Source organism: Cydia pomonella, chromosome 1 (genome assembly GCF_033807575.1).
Source record: "Cydia pomonella isolate Wapato2018A chromosome 1, ilCydPomo1, whole genome shotgun sequence".
Taxonomy (NCBI): domain Eukaryota; kingdom Metazoa; phylum Arthropoda; class Insecta; order Lepidoptera; family Tortricidae; genus Cydia; species Cydia pomonella.
In genome coordinates, this window is record NC_084703.1 from 9,166,502 (window position 1) to 9,183,028 (window position 16,527).

The 16,527-nt window shown below is 35.1% G+C and overlaps 1 protein-coding gene across 2 annotated transcripts in view; it reads left to right on the plus strand.

Annotated features, from left to right (window-relative positions):
- LOC133530946 (homeobox protein araucan-like) overlaps positions 1-16,527 on the plus strand; it is a 124,943-nt gene that overhangs the window by 40,923 nt on the left and 67,493 nt on the right. The gene's annotated exons all lie outside the window — the stretch shown is intronic.

Consider the following 16,527-nt stretch of genomic DNA (forward strand, 5'->3'; position numbering starts at 1 on the left):
GAATGCATTATTTGATCAAAAAGTTTTTACGTCCATGTACATAATTTAAAAATATACGAATACATAAGGAGAACCGTGTTTGTCCCATTATGAATTTTAGACTGATTGTAAGTGCTTTTCGGTTGTGAACAAATACTAAGTAGAATTTGAGTATATATATTTTTAAATGTTTACCCAAGTCAGTATTCCCCGACATCTATAAGTTATAATAATTGTAAACGACTATAGTCTATAAAAATATCGATAAAAAGTGCCGGCACTTATCGCGCTATAATGATACTTTACTTTTAAATTACTACTTGGTAGGTACTAGGAAACATACGGCCCGATTCGAAGAATGATTAAGACACGTTTAAGATCTTGAAAAGATCTTTAAAAGATTGATAACTAAACGACATGGCGGTAATGAGAACTTATCTAAACCAGAAGTTATCGTTATCGTATTTCATTTTTCGAATCGGGCCGAGAGGCTTTATCTTACTATTTTTACGCGAAAAAGGCATATAATAAATAATACATCTTACGTGACCTAGCTTGTAGATCAAATACGAAAATTGCGAATTCGGGGCTGAGAAAGCGGAAGGGCGTACGATGCCGCCAGTCACCTGGCGCGGGGGCGTATGACGCAATCGGGGGTTCCCTCTCTTCTTTCATGCTCGTGCTCGAATTATAGACACATGGGTTATCTATTCATGATCATATCTGAGGCATAGCTAAGAGCTTTCCAAGACGAAGTTGAAATGCATTTGCATGTGACAGGAGCCTGTGGGAGACGGGGCAGGTGTCGCTGATTGTACCCGTGTACCTGCTCGCTGCTGTGTAAGTGCGTTATTAGATGATCGATCGCATATATCGGGGAGGATTACCTAACATTACCTAGCTATACTTGAACTTGTGTATATGTATGTTGACGTTCACAAAATAGGTTAAAATACTTAGGTCCCTTGAGTGTCTCTATATAGAGTTTACACTGTATTATAAAGAAAATAAGTACAATGCATTCAGGAATTTAGTTGTATTATCGAAATGGCTTGTAATAGTGTCTAGGCTAAAACGCGGGTGGTCAATAGATCAGTCCTGGCCAAAAATATATCATCTTCATGTTTTGACGGCAACCCTAAGATAATTTATTTTTGGCCAGTACTTTAGCAATTAACTATTATATCATAAAATTATAGACACCGAGATCATTGGTTTTCTATTAAAAACAGCGTAGTTTGGAAATAAATCTAGATTTTCTTTTACACCCTCATTTAAAATACAAATTGTCACTTTATAACAAACACGAATGTCATAATAGTAAATGTGTCAAAGAATATTTTCATAACTCCGTATTTCAATGAAGTAGGTACCTACCAAGTGTACCTTAATATTTCACAATACTATTTAATAGTTACGGTAATAGTATTAAACCATATACACTTATAAATATCATATCGTTATCCTGCTAAGGAATCGCGTATATGGGTACACATACTTACACGCCACTCAAAGCTGTGAATTAACATCCTTTTATAAACATGCGACCTTTTTCATAGCTTCATATCCCGATGAATTTAAAAAAATAAACATAATCAAACGACTACTTCGCAAGCATCTTCTGTCAGAAGAACTTAAATAAGGTTCACCATCATGTATATGTACATAATTATATGTATCTTTTATACATTATATAAGTAGTAGTATTTAACTATTTATATATATTTAATATTATTTGACTTCACGTTTAATTTTTTCCTTATTATTTGTTATTATTTTTTCCTGCACCAACATACACAAATGTCTCTGTTTGACCCAATGATTGACTGGTAGAGAATGCCTTTTGGCATTAATTTCGCCATTTGTACATTTTTCTTTATGTGTGCAATAAAGTTTAAATAAATAAATAAAATACCTATTAACAGTCATGTCCCTAAAATAAAAACCTTAAGCTACGTTAATTATATTAAATAAATACCTACATGTGTAACACTCGTAAAAACCGTCAAATGTCAATAGATAAAGCTTTGACACTTCTCAACGACAAAAACCAACTTAATTATACAACTGTTAATTACAAGAATATCGCGTGTTGTTAAAGTATGGAATGATAATTTTGTAAAAAATGTTTTAAGTCGATAAGGTTTACGTCGAATGTAAACATGGCAACACGTGTAACTGAAGCAGGAGGGTTAGGACTTCCGCTCGTATCCGACACAGTTTTAGGGATCCCCATCAATAGCAACGAAATCCTTGTACTAGTAAAACCACTTCACAATTTAGTAACCTCTATCTAGTTTACCTGTCGAGAATTTATTGTAATTTAATATATGTATAAAAGAGCCGAAACTTTTGAAAGTTAAGAACTGAAAGATCTTGTATAGTCCCAATTTCGTGCAAAAAAAAATCATAAATTAACAGTAGGTATATTGACGAAAACAAGTTAATTTTATAAAATTAATGTTATTTTGTAGATTTCCTTTTTCATATACATAAAAATATAAAAAGAATACGATAACAATACAGTTCTATTTTTCGTAGTGGAACAGAGAAATCGTTACTCCATCCATTTTTCTAATTTACTTCGTCCGATTGAATTTTTGTTTACAGGTTAAAGAGTCATTACCTATATACAGGATACTTATTTAAGTTTATGAGGTAGACCAAAATCGATATATCCAATTTTCGGTCTTTATATGTTGTCTCGAACGAAATTTTCGTTCAGTTAGGATCACAAAATTGCTAATATTGCTTCAGACGAGTATATTCACCCATATACTTACGTTACAAATTAAATCTTGACATATCGGGCTCGATTTTAAATAATGTATATCACCAAACAATATATCTTACCAAGGTAGAGTCCGAGTAAGTTAACTTTGCATCGAAGCGAATAAAATAAAGTTAGATAATGATGTAACATGAGGATATTGTCAAACTCCATGTCATTTACGTCAGTTAGCTTGTTCAGACTACAGGGCGCATGACAAATAAACACTGAACCATATTACCTCGCCGCGATTCGCGCTAGACTCAAATTTGTTTCATGTGGCCCGATATCCCGACCCAGAGTCATTAACACGCTACTTAGGAACTAAAGTTTTTGCAGTGCCATCAGCTTCTTGTGGTCAAAGTGGCATAGGAAAAAAAGTGTTTCCCTGTTTATTCGGAATTATGTTTATATGCTAAAAGGATATTTTATCAGAATCAGTGCCAGGTCTCGTGGATCCTGTATTTATTACAATATATTAATACATTTTTTTAAAGTAAAGATATACCCAGAATAATTTGTGGAATTTTCTATTTGGTGTCCTAGCGAACTCTAAATTATTCGTAACCTCGTAGTGACAAATTATTTGACTACCTATACAGTATGTATGGTACAGGTTAGGCACATCTCTAGGAAATAGCTTTTCCAATGCACGACATCGGCTGAAAGGTCGACATACTTAGCATTAATAAAACAGATAAACGCTTAAAATTTGTTTTCTTGTTCATTCCAAACGTGTGAAACTTGTTAAGTACTTACCAATTTTTTTACACGATTACAAAAGAAATGGCTAAAACGAAAATACTATCATATAAAATGAACAAAACTCGGTCCAAGTATAGGTATATAAAACTTTCTTGGGTTTGAATCTAGTTTTTGTTAATATGTAAGTTCCTCCCTGCCTTGCCTGCATTTATCATTATTCAAAACATATTCATTCTTTATACATAAATTAATATGTAGGTCGTCGCTAAGAGCTTGTTACATTTTATTTGATTAATGACTACAAGATTTAAACAATGAAGAAAATAGTGTTTTGTTCCTAGATAATGAGCGCTAAGCTGATACATATTAATGAGGTCTGTCCGAGAGTTTTATGACCGATAGATAACAATACACATTCGGAGCTCGTATGTAAGTATTTGTCATTAGTAAATACGGAAATGGTTCAATTAAAAAATCATTATTTTCTCAGCAGGTGAGCCGTTAGTCGGATGTGTTGAATAAATTATTGACTTATTTTTAATATATGGTTGTTACAGCTAACGAAAGCTTAGCTAGCAGTAACGAAATTGCATAAAGTTCGCGTTGATAAATAATGCTCTTTACGTTTGTAACTCGAAAAACATTATAAAAAAAAAATTGGGAAAGAATTGAGCATTTTATTTTAAATTGTGAAAGGTAAACGTACTTTTACATTTTTAGTTGAAAATATTAAAACAATAAATTGGTCTTAAAACTGCTCGGCCATTTAAATCCCCTCTCACGTATTTACATAACGTTACCCGCGCACAAATATTAGATCTATATTCAGGTATCTGACCCAGCTCGAACACATGTCCACCCGGGACACTCCGTTGATTAAGCCGCCCCATCCGCAATGCGTATGCACGCCGACATATTACCAGGCCTCGAATTCTGATTGTTTAGAGAATTTATTACACTCGTGCCTTGTACAGTTAATTGAATCCAGCCTGTAGGATAGGCACGGGCTGAATTGGCCGGCGGGGCGGCCGCTTTTTGTTCCATAATAGATTTTGACGGTTACCACTATACCACTGTAAATAACAATAGGCTGAATTTGTTGCCTACTTACCAGACAAAGGCAAATTTTTACTATGGCTTGTTATTTAGATCTTTAGATAGGAATTTAATATTAGGTAAGTTTTTTGTTCAATTTTATTTTTACATTACTTGTTTCGATATACATACTAATTTTTCGATATATTATATAACATACAAAATATTCTACTCGCATTTAACTTTGTGTTTATTTAAGAAACCTTTGAAGACTTAAAGTAGTGAATACCCTATTTTTAAGTTATGATTACAAATTGTTTTTTTTCTTTCTACTATTAGTAACAATATGTGATTTAAAAAATCTGTTATTTTTTGTCAACTTAGAGTTGTTTGCACTAGACTTAAGGTTATTCTTAACCGCTTGGGATGCCCACGCAATAATACGATTATAGCTACAGTTAAAGTGAACTTGCTAGATATTAATCACAGACGTCGTTACGAACTGCGACGACTACAAAGTGCACTGTACATAGTGTTCGTACAGCTCTATGCGCACTAAGTACTTCATACGAGTAGACGGCTTCTCAAGGTTTTTTCATTTACGTTCAATACGGCACGTATTATCTACATACTCATACTTATGGCTATCTTTCTTTTGACACGAGTTCACAACTTAGAGGGAGAGGTTCAGATTCGATTTTATTTTATCAAAATTCGCCGCCGCCGTAATTTACGAATAGGTTTAGTAAATTATATTTTTACTTGGGATTTTGGGATGGGATAGTGAGCATATAAAATTAATCCAGTTTAATTCATAAAACATAGATGGAACTACATAGGTAGATGTTATAGCTTTAGTTACGGTATATGTAGTCCAGCACAGAAATCCTCAACCTGATGTGATGCATTGTTGCTGTGAAGTCGTTCTTTTTTTTAATGGTATGTTTTTTTCAAGGTTATAAATAAATTAGCATATGGTATTCGCATCGCGCATGTATTGAGTAGCTGAGTTTTTATGTCAATGCTACTAGGCATCGTTTTCCAAGAAGTTTTAATTTAACAATAGCATTGTGTGGTCTTTGTACAATGCTCTAACTGGTTTGTTAATTATTTTATTTGAGAAAGTAAAGGATATAGAAATATTACAAGTATCACTAGAAAAGTCAGATATGGCAATAATTGTTGAATGTACTTCCATGCGGGTTAGCGGCTGTTTCACGTTACATATTAATGGAACGGTTGGTTGGTGGTCAGGGCATGAGCTAGGGGCACACCTGCCTCAGGGCCTGACGTGTCACGGACGCTTTACTATGACATGTTTATCAAGGTTTTATCTCTGAAAGATTTCAACTGTTAGTACTAAAATATTATACTTTGCAACACAACAAAGTAACTAAGTAATTTATAGAATATTTCAATTATTAAAAATACTTGTAATTTTAGTAAGCCATAACCATAAATTATATTTAGGTATGGTAGGTAACAATTTCAACAAACAATATATATACGTACTACTTGGAACGTAAAATGGAATTAAGACCTTCAAGAAAAGAGCGTACTTCCATCTTATAGGCCCGCAACACCGTTGGGTCCATGAACGACGGTAATTGCTTGCAATCAGGCGATACGTTTGCTAGTTTGCCTCATGATATAAATGGCGTTTGCCATTTGAGTACTCATCTACAAACTGAAACCAATATAACACTTTGCCAAAGATTAATATTTTTGTAAGTAACGCACACTGAAGAGGAGGCTCCCGCAAAATTGCAGTTTTTGTTTTGAATTTGTACACATTTGAATAAAGGGTAAATGCATTGAATAAGCACACACGGAAACTGGACTATATTTTCCGAGGGCAGACTCTAAGAAAAACCTTAAAAGCTTAGCTCCATAGAATAAAATCATGAAAACATGTCTAATTTTCTTTTATTTTCAATTACCGTTACTGTGCATAGGAGTATAAATTTAGTATAAAATAGCTAGTAATATAGCCGAGGGATATGACTAGCGAACTTGTAATCAGAAGTTTAATTGCAGAGTTGTTGAAGAAAAACTATAATATTATATCATTAAAACTATAATAATTATATAATTTAATTTTACTATAATTTTGCCTAGGAAAAATGTTAAAACCCGCGCGATCGTCAAATCTTCCGTCGCAAGATTCGCGCCGTGCGCCTGTTTTTTATTTATTTCTAATTTCCTGGGTTTACGCGTCCTCTTAACATTGTAGTGCATCCATCCCGTTTAGTCTTCTCTTCTGTTGTTGCTAAATTGGCAGAACGGAACTTTTATAGGAGCCATTCTCTAAGTACCTGTTTATGGGTGACACGGTGTCAAAATTCATCTTATAAAAGCGGACATATTGTATAATTCTGCACTTGACATTGAAGTTTTTCTCAATATCACCGAAGGTGTTTTTGTGTAGGTACAATTGAGAGTTCATTTGTTGTGTGGCACTGTTAAGAATAATTTGTAATCATGTTAGCACCTTGTTTTTAACATACATGTGACTTATTGACATGGCACGTCACGATGAAATATGTTAATAAATTATCATTTAGGTACATTAGCCAAAGGCGAGACTGGTGGTTCAGGCGTTGTATGGGTATTTGTTGGAAGGCCGTAGAAGTGAGATTATTTAATAAATAAGAATTGACCAAGAGCATGTCAGGAATTGCTCAGTGTAGGGTTTCGTAGTTACTATTCTGTCACTATTAATTAGTATCATGCACATTACAAGCATAAAGGAGTACCTTCGCAGCGCTTTGTATTATTACGCCTTTTTACTAAGAAGAGAAGATTTTTTGCGGTAACTCAAAAACGGCTGGACAGATCATGTTCGCTATAGTTTTCACTGAAAGTATTTATGAAGCTTTTGTTTCACGATTTTTTTTCATATTTTTTGGACCCATAGTTCAAAAGTTAGTTCGGAGCGATTATTTCCGAACATATTTACTTTATCAAAAAATGGTTTTAGGAAACCCTTATTCGTTTTGAGAGACCTATCCAACGATAACCCATTATTGGACCAATCCTAATTTTTTTTGTTTTTATTTTACCGTTCTGTCGCCATGCATGATTTATGTATCCATGCGAAATTGCAGCTTTCTAGCACTAACGATCACAGAGCAAAGCCGCGGACGGACAGGCAGACGGACGTGGAGAAACTATAATAAGGGATTCTAGGTGACTGCGAAACAAATTTCTATGCGGGGAGGGTCAGTAATCTCTGCAGCTGATTGTACTCCTTGCCACCTTAGGTATGTTTACATTATTTACCTTGTGTCACACAAAATAATTTTTACTTGTGTATTTATTTGGCAAAGCATATTGTAGTCCCTAACGCCCATGGTATTAGAGGTGGGTTTAGATTTTTGTGAGATTTTGGGTCACTCTGATGTATTTAATGGTAACTCTACCTGATGCACTTTAAGAACGTATATCATGGTATAAGTACTTCTGTTTTTAAACAATTGAAATATGTAATAAATCTTGATGTACAATACTTTTTAGTTTGCACATCTATTTCACGCTGCTTACGAATGCATATATTGACTTTAAAATATGAATGGAACCCAATAGAACAGTTTGACCTGCAGTGACTTTTGGCACGCTTTGTGAAAGTTTTTATGAGCGCGTTTGTTTAGTCCCAAGTAGATCACAACAAGACAGTTTTCGTCGACAGTTACAGACAATAGTCAACGAAAAAATTATGTCTAGAAGCAAAATATTTGTGAACCAAAAATACCCGAAGAACTACCGATGAACTTACTATTTTAAAATAGAAGAGGTTAAGATAGTAATACGGTTAGTGCATTTTTGAACCCAATGTACGATATATTTAAAGTTGAAATTGTAACTTGACGTTTTTGAGATGAGATTTTATTATTTCGAATGAATATGGTATTCAAGCGAGTCACAGAACGGTGTCGAATTGTAATTGTCCTCAAACTGTGTTTACACTTCGGCGGCAGTCGGCGTCTATTGTGACGGAGGTGAAGTCACGACCTTAACCCCCTCGCCGGTTTCAGATTCTCGGAAAAACCTACAAACCTTAGCCAATCCAGTGTTAATTAACCTTTACTGAGACAAGCGACAAGCGTATCGCTCCACCGACTCCGTTATCTGATCCATCGTAAAAATTAATTACGTACACATGTTCATAAATATCTAAACTGTTAGCATTTACGGCTAACGTTCGCCGTCCGTTCACGCGAACGCTACGAACTTGTTTAGTGGAAAAGGCTTTTTTAGTACAAAGATATTGTCGCTTAAGCCGTTGTTTACACTGAGACTAATATTTCTACACGCACTCCGTTGCACGTAATTAGTAAGGCAAAAACTCAACATGTCAACCACTAGTTTTATTTAGTGTCTGTTTTTATGCTTCCTGCCGCGTGAGACGCCTGGGCTCACCCATATATTCCAAAAATGCAGAATTGTCTTAAATTGCTTGTTATTAATGATGATAGATGTCTTGGCGCCAACCCAATTTTTTTTGTATTTGATAATAGTCTTAAAACGGTCATAATAGGGTTGCTTTTCGATGAATCTTAACCAGAAAACTCCTGAGGCGATTGATCGGATGTTGATACTGGAGCTATGGAAGTATAGATACGGAATTAGTGTCATGACTCCTATTTTCAAGCGATGTATTACGTAAGTAGATTTTAATGATTTGCATGATGCACGATGACATATTTTTCGATGTCAATTCGTTCCCATTTTTGGGAAACCGAGCACATTAAAGAAAAATATAAAATTATTTCGGACAAATAATCAATTTAAATTAGGATTCTACCACCATGCACTAACTCACACTTAAAAAAAACTCACCTATAAAAAAACTTAATTCAAAGTTTTATCTTTCTTTTTATTTGTAATATGTGTTGATTTTCCAAGTAGGTACCTACGTGAGAAAAAAAAATTGTAATTGGATTATAAGAAAATAATTATTAAAATGTATATTTTAAGGAGCTACTTGTACATACTTGTAATCACCTTAACGGCTTGAAAACTAGTCTTTATAACCGTAAATTGAGTCGTGAAGTAAAATATAATGGGTTATTGAAAATATTCTTATTTATCACTACGCCTTATAAAAAAAAGTGCCCTGCTGCGTACGTATGTCTGTATGTTCGCGGTAAAAAACGACTGAACGGATTTTCATGCGGTCTTCACCTATCAATAGAGTGATTTTTGAGGGAGATTTAGTACTTTGTTAACACATGCGAGCCCTCCGCCTTAGACGCAACTTTTATTTTGTGGTCAAAGGTAGTTTGATATCTTTATATTTCGTTTTTAGGCTTGTGGGCACATTGACTTGACTGAACGACAATACTAATACCTGAATTATTTTCATTTCGTATACGCTTATAAATTTAAAATACATGGATCGACTTTACCTAGTATTAAAAAATTAAAGTAACACATGAACTTCATTTTACCGTGATTTGAAATAAATGAATGCATATGCATACTTACAAAGCATCATGTTTAGCGCATCAGTTTAGAAATTGCAGATAATCCTCTCTGAGTCGAATAAGTAGGTAAATACATCCCTATATCTGCACTGTGTGTCTTATTCCAGTTATTATCGATAATTATCACTTATTATGGAGCCCAAGTAACTGGTATAATTAAGTTTTATACACTGAAAAAAATATGATCTAACGAGCACACACTAAAGTTATTTTCATTAAGATTAACTGCTTTATAGTATATCAACAAATGTTTGAAAAACAGTAAAATACAAAACAGGAACGATAATTGTTTAAATAATAAAACAGACAGAACAGTCACTACATTTTAGCTAATCAAAACAGTATAGTTTACTGTCATTTCTAAACAGTAAAATTTACTATTTTGTTCGTATCGATAGGCTCATATGGAACTGTTTAAAGCATTAAACGTTAGTGGAATTTCAATTGTTTTAAATGGTTATTTTTCTCAGTGTACTGTGACCAGCGGCGGTATCATGGTTCCAGTTTTATCACTTGTCACTATGCCCATCACTTTCGCGCTTACATACTTGTTAGAACGTGACAGGTATAGTGACTTTTACTATGGCAACACCAGCTCACAGTTGGAATTTGAATATTGCTCTGTCATAGACACGTCAGAGTCAGTGTGTCATCAACCTACCACTAGTTAACATCGTATTTCGTCGTTCTCGCTAATTTTCGCAACTTATTGAAAGCACTACTGCCAATCACGTCTCTAGCATTTAGACTCAGTGTTGTGTGGACGAAGGACACCAGGCACATCCGCGAAGTGGAAAATCCGAGGTCTAAGTTGGACGACTCAAGGTAACGGTTCTGAGCTTACTTCTAGCTGGCGACAAGGACAGCCAGAATCACCACCAGCGGTCTTCAACGGCGACCAACGATTCAGCCCCACAACTCCCGGACTGAAAGGTAACTTCGCCCTACACTATTTCACATTTTAGTTCTAATTTAATATTCTAATCTTAATATCTCACAACTTTCTTGCTCAACCGGCCCCTAAATTTCATTCCCTATCGCCCCCCTTTTTCGAATTACAGTCCACTCTCTCGCTATTGAACATTTTGGTAAAGAGCCGACCATCATGATAAAGAGCCGACCATCTTAGCCCTACAGTATACTGATGTGCCGTCGGAAAGTTAGGTACCAAAGCGAAAATTGCACATAGGTAGAAAACTTTCAGTACTTCTTATATTTATGTATGGCGCTCGAAATTTTCCGTTTCCAACATGAAAGTTTCTTTAATTTCTTAACATAAGTAAACGTCATAATTTCATAGAAGTTTGACGTTTAAAATGACACTTGCACTATCGGGGCTGTCAAAATCGCTGCCAACTTATCTTGGTTTGACTCTATTTGAATTCTTAATGACAGCTCACTAAATGGCGTCGCGATCAGTGTTTCCAGGTGAGCGGAAGAAAATTATCGTATTTGAGTGTCAAAACAATCGTACCGATGAAAACAAACGTACGCCTATCAAAAAGGCACTACTCCCAAAATTGCTTGCAAAATAAGCTTACATACATAATCAAAGAAACGCTATTTTGGTCTAAATTGCGCAAAGATAAGTTTTATATTTGTGTATTTTTGTATTTTTGTGATAGATCCAAACAGTTTAAAGGAAATATCGAAATTTTTGACGTATACCAAGGCAGTGGGGTGACACTGATCCTTTCGGGTATTCTCGGCTCCGTTCGGCTCAGCATTGCTACGAGTAATTATTTGGGTTGGCACAACTTGACGTCCCTTTGCGTGCACAACCACAGATTAGGTAATGACTTGAATTTTGGCAACCCTAAATAGTCTTAAGGCAGGGGTTCCCAATCTTTTTCAACATGCGGCGCAGTTACAAGTTTAGTATTTTGCAACGGCGCCCTTGTAAATTTAAAATCACGGTCGAAAAAGAGTGACACGACGTTATATTATTTACCGATGCGAGCGCTCAAATAGGTACCCGCGAATATTTGTGGTTTCGGATAATGATAGAACTCACGGCGCCCCTCTTTACTTTCTACGGCGCACCAGGGCGCCGCGGCGCACACTTTGGGAACCCCTGTCTTAAGGGATAGTGCCATACATTCGAAAGGGACAGCATGATTCGTTCCTGAATCGTTATTAAAGTTCGGTTTTGTGGGAAGTGTCATTTCTGTACAGTAGTACTATTACTTATTCTGTGACCAAGAAGCCGAACACCCAAAAGATCCTAAAGCCTATTTCTGAAGGAAAGTGACTTATTTTGCTTCAAAAACGAGACTGGGTTGGGATATTATCGTACGTGTACGCTAATTATCGTGTCGCCTGGCAACACTAGCCGCGTAGCCAACGTGCAAATCGTTAACGCTCCGTAGCGTATTGTAATCATCTCTCTCTATCACTCTTCCTCATTAGTTACGACAATGATAGAGAAAGATGGCTACGATACGATACGGAGCGTTAATAGGAAAGGGGACGGCCGCTTCTCCATACAAAAGTAGTCCCCATTTTCTCTCTGGAAAATGACATTATGGAAAATATTTTTACATAAGCATATTAACCATAGCTGTGCGTTTGACTTTTTTCGATTTTTTGATTACTGTAAAAATTAGGTGCGAAAAACAGATTTCAAACAAGTTTTTAATTGCACCTAATTTTTATAATTATTAAAGACATCGAAAATATCAAACCTAGGGGCATAACTGTCGTTAATATACAACAAATTATATCAAAATATTTTCAATAATGTTAATATCCAGAGAGGAAAATGAAGACTACGTTTGTATGTTTTAGGTCCTCGCTAAGTACCACGGGACATGAATTGTGACAGTTCATATTATTTACTGGTCTCCGCTATTTCTTTTAAATTCAGCATACGAATTACAATTGCAATGTTTTCATGTTCAATACACTAAAAAAAGACATGTAAGTACATGTTTTATGAAACAGCTTGTTCCTTTGAATATGTTTGTGAGTACTCGTGCTAAGCATGTCACCATGTCACAACTTTGTCATTACTTTGTTGTACATAAAAACATGTAATTTTATGTCGCGATGTTCATAGTAGATACCTATAGGTATCCTTAAGCCACCTCACTAAGAACAAAGTCGAGCATATGTACCTAAGTATTTCTCAAAATTGTTTTGCAAGGAACCTATTGCTCTTCTAGTAGGTTGGTAAATCAGGTTTTAGCCTTTAGGTTACTTTCCGTTCAAGTCATCTCGGATATGGTATCCTTTATTTGGTATCAGAGCATTCAGTATGATGTCCTGAACACTAATATATGAGATGCCAAGCGCAAAAATGGTGGGGGTGGTAGCTGTGGCATCATAAAGTTGCCGGTGCAAATGAAAAAAATCTTTTAAACTTACCATAGAAGACTTTTGGACCAAAGACCGCTCTATTATTCGGCGGGCGTATTTCACTCACAAAGACGAAAGTGGACAACCCCCCGAAACCGACTTTCCATACAAACGTAGACCCCATTACCACACCACTAAACGGTCTGCGGCTGGGGCTTATCCGGCTCTCTAGTTGATAAGAGACCATCGAGTGGGCCTGAAACGTAGGCTTCGTGTAGAATGCACTTCCCCGAGCGATCCGACACTCAACGGCTCGATACCGACGCCTAATACCTAGGTACAATTAGCTTCAAAAGTAGCGGACCAGACTAAGAGTCAAAAGTATCAACTCTTCTCTAGTAACTTAACAAAAAGAGATACGTTTTTATATGTAGAACTATAATTAAACTGTGACAGATACTTTTGAACGATGCCAAGGCATTTCGTTTCATCCGTTATTATTTATGCTGAGTCTACTACGAGTGTCAAATACTGATTTATTTGTAATAAGTAGTCTAACGACCCGATTACAACTTAAAGTTACGTCAAACATTTGCTAAAGATACGTTATGGATTAAAAGTGAGTTTCATCAAATAAAAACGTCACTTTTGACACTGACATATACAATCCAAATCGTATATTTAGGAAAATTTTGACGTATCTTAAACTTCGAATCGGGCCGTAAGAAAAAAATGTGTCCCCAGGTTTGATAGTGTCGTACGGTCAGCTGCGGAGAAAAAGTACCCCCCTGCATACAAAATGTTTATGCAGGGGGGTACCATTTCTCTGCAGCTGACTGTACTATAATCGTACCTAACCTACCCGTAGCCTTCATTTGGTATAAAATTTACACACACATTAGAAATACCTATCGGTTTTTTACCAACCTATACTTAGTCAGAATTTGACAGTTTTGCGGCTATCGTCATATTCGATCACGTGCAGAACAACCTACAACGTGTGATGCAGAAGTCGATGAAGCCCCATTTTTGAGTGTGCATGTAAGTAGGTATAAAGTAAGAATACCTATGAAGAGTTCGGAACGTCGCTGAAAGTTACCTTACTGGTCACAGAGCAGCTTTTTGGGGTTCCTATCTGGATTGGTTCTCTATCATATTAACAAGACAATGTATGCCAAAACTTATCATGACCTTTTTTTACAAGAGTTTCACATATCTCACAATGTCGCGATTATACAGTTGTAAGTTACTTTTTTTACGTTCTTTGAATGAGTTGACACATTATTTTGGAACTTAGAATTAAACCAACAACAATAAAGCGGTTATTTTATTTCCTTAACCGAGCTCTCTTCCGTAAAAGTAATTATCTCGTAATTTCAAACCCTAATAAAGACATTGAATTGGGTTATAAAACTCTAATCAAACATTAATAAAAGTAAAGATAAAGCAAGAGATAAAAAGGGTTCGTCAATTGAACTGACAGGCAATCATCACTTTTTTTATGTAAATTAGGCTCGTAGGCCAATATCACCTGTTTGGTAAGGGGCAGGGTGAGTTGATGTGAGGAAGGGTCAAATCAAAACCGAGAATCTTTTAAAATCATTTATTTTTATACTTTGTATTTTTTACCTTTTTAATTCTGAAATAGTCTATCCAAATAGCCTATTCCTATTTTTGCAGTAGGTAAGTGATTTGCCTATAGATACTGAAAAACAAAAATAGTTCGAATTATCAATTATTGTCTCACATCACATGTCTGAATTATTTTTAGTGAAATGTATTTTTTATATTTTAATTAATGCTGAATTATTTTTAATGAAATGTTTTTTTTTTTATATTTTAAATAACTTCCTGAGGCTAGTCAAAACCGTAATTTTAATATTAATAGACAACCATTTTTTTCTATCAAAGTGTAAGTACGTATTGCACCCGGTATTGTATAGTCCTAGTCCTAAGTATACGTGTTGCATAGTAGATTTTAGGAAATTGTAATAGTCATAGTTTAACATTATTATTTAAGGCTGTTACTAACACTTATATGGGTTATGCCTAAATTAAATGATTATTTAATTATTATAATATTTGTAAACATATTTGTGCAGAAAGCCGAATAAGTGTAGGTACACGTACCTATCTACACCAAATTTCCACACCAAAGCTTAACTTATTTTGTTTAGACTAAGGCTTGAGTACTAAAAACCGAATTTTCCTTTGCGAATGTGTTCGATAACTTTGAACGTGCCCGCACCTATTCACTTGCCCCGTTTCTCGAATATCGACTCTACTAAATAGAGTTTAGAGTTCAATGTAGAGTGGATGGTGTCGGTTAGGGGTTGAAGTTTCGAAATTAGCGGTTGCATGAACTAATCCAACGAAATGGTGTGTTTGAGATGTAGGTACGTTATATACGTACTTATCTTGTATCCAAATAGATAGGTACATATATAGTTTCTCTCTTATTGATTGATTTAAAGGAAGGGGTTAGTACCTCGTACTCTATTGTTATAAAAATTACAAAAATGTTTAAATACACCGCTGTAATAACTATGTTTTGTAGCTAAAATAACAAGAAATATCTAAGATTGTTTAATTAGGGCGGGGTGGTTGAATTGAATTTTTGGTATCATTTTCCATTTAATTTAATTTTCTTCATTATTTTATTGTATTGTAAAGTAATAAAATAAATGAACAGATAGACCTACAAGTTATTTATAACTTAACAAACATAACCGCAACGAAAGCCTCTGCTTTTTAGTAGATACTTGATAACTAGGTACGAAAATAAATTATTAGTGCTCTATATTGCCTAGAATTAGGTTATTTTCGATTTGGGGTAGTACGTATCTTTAATATAATTAAATGTGTGTACGAGCTGTAATCAATAATATGATTTGATATTTTATTACGTTAGAAAAATAGGTACCAATCTAGCAACTTAAATATAATGTTTATAAATAGTGAACGACTCTATTATTTTTGTAGTTTTAGTGTATACGTACAGAATTCGTTTTTCTTTTGTGTTCGCGAAATCCTCAACTTATTTTTGTAGCTATTGTATTACATTGTACAAGAGCTAAAACTGCCAATAAATAGAATAGCATTCGAAAACGATTATAGATTTATTTATCCCGGGGGTGGTCGAGCGCGTAAATCTGACGAGGCGCGGCATAATGAAACAACTTGTCCTCGGTCAGGCCATTTTTTGCCACTAGAGATTTGTTTGCTCGGACTACACCGGCTCGGCCTGTCTGCCCG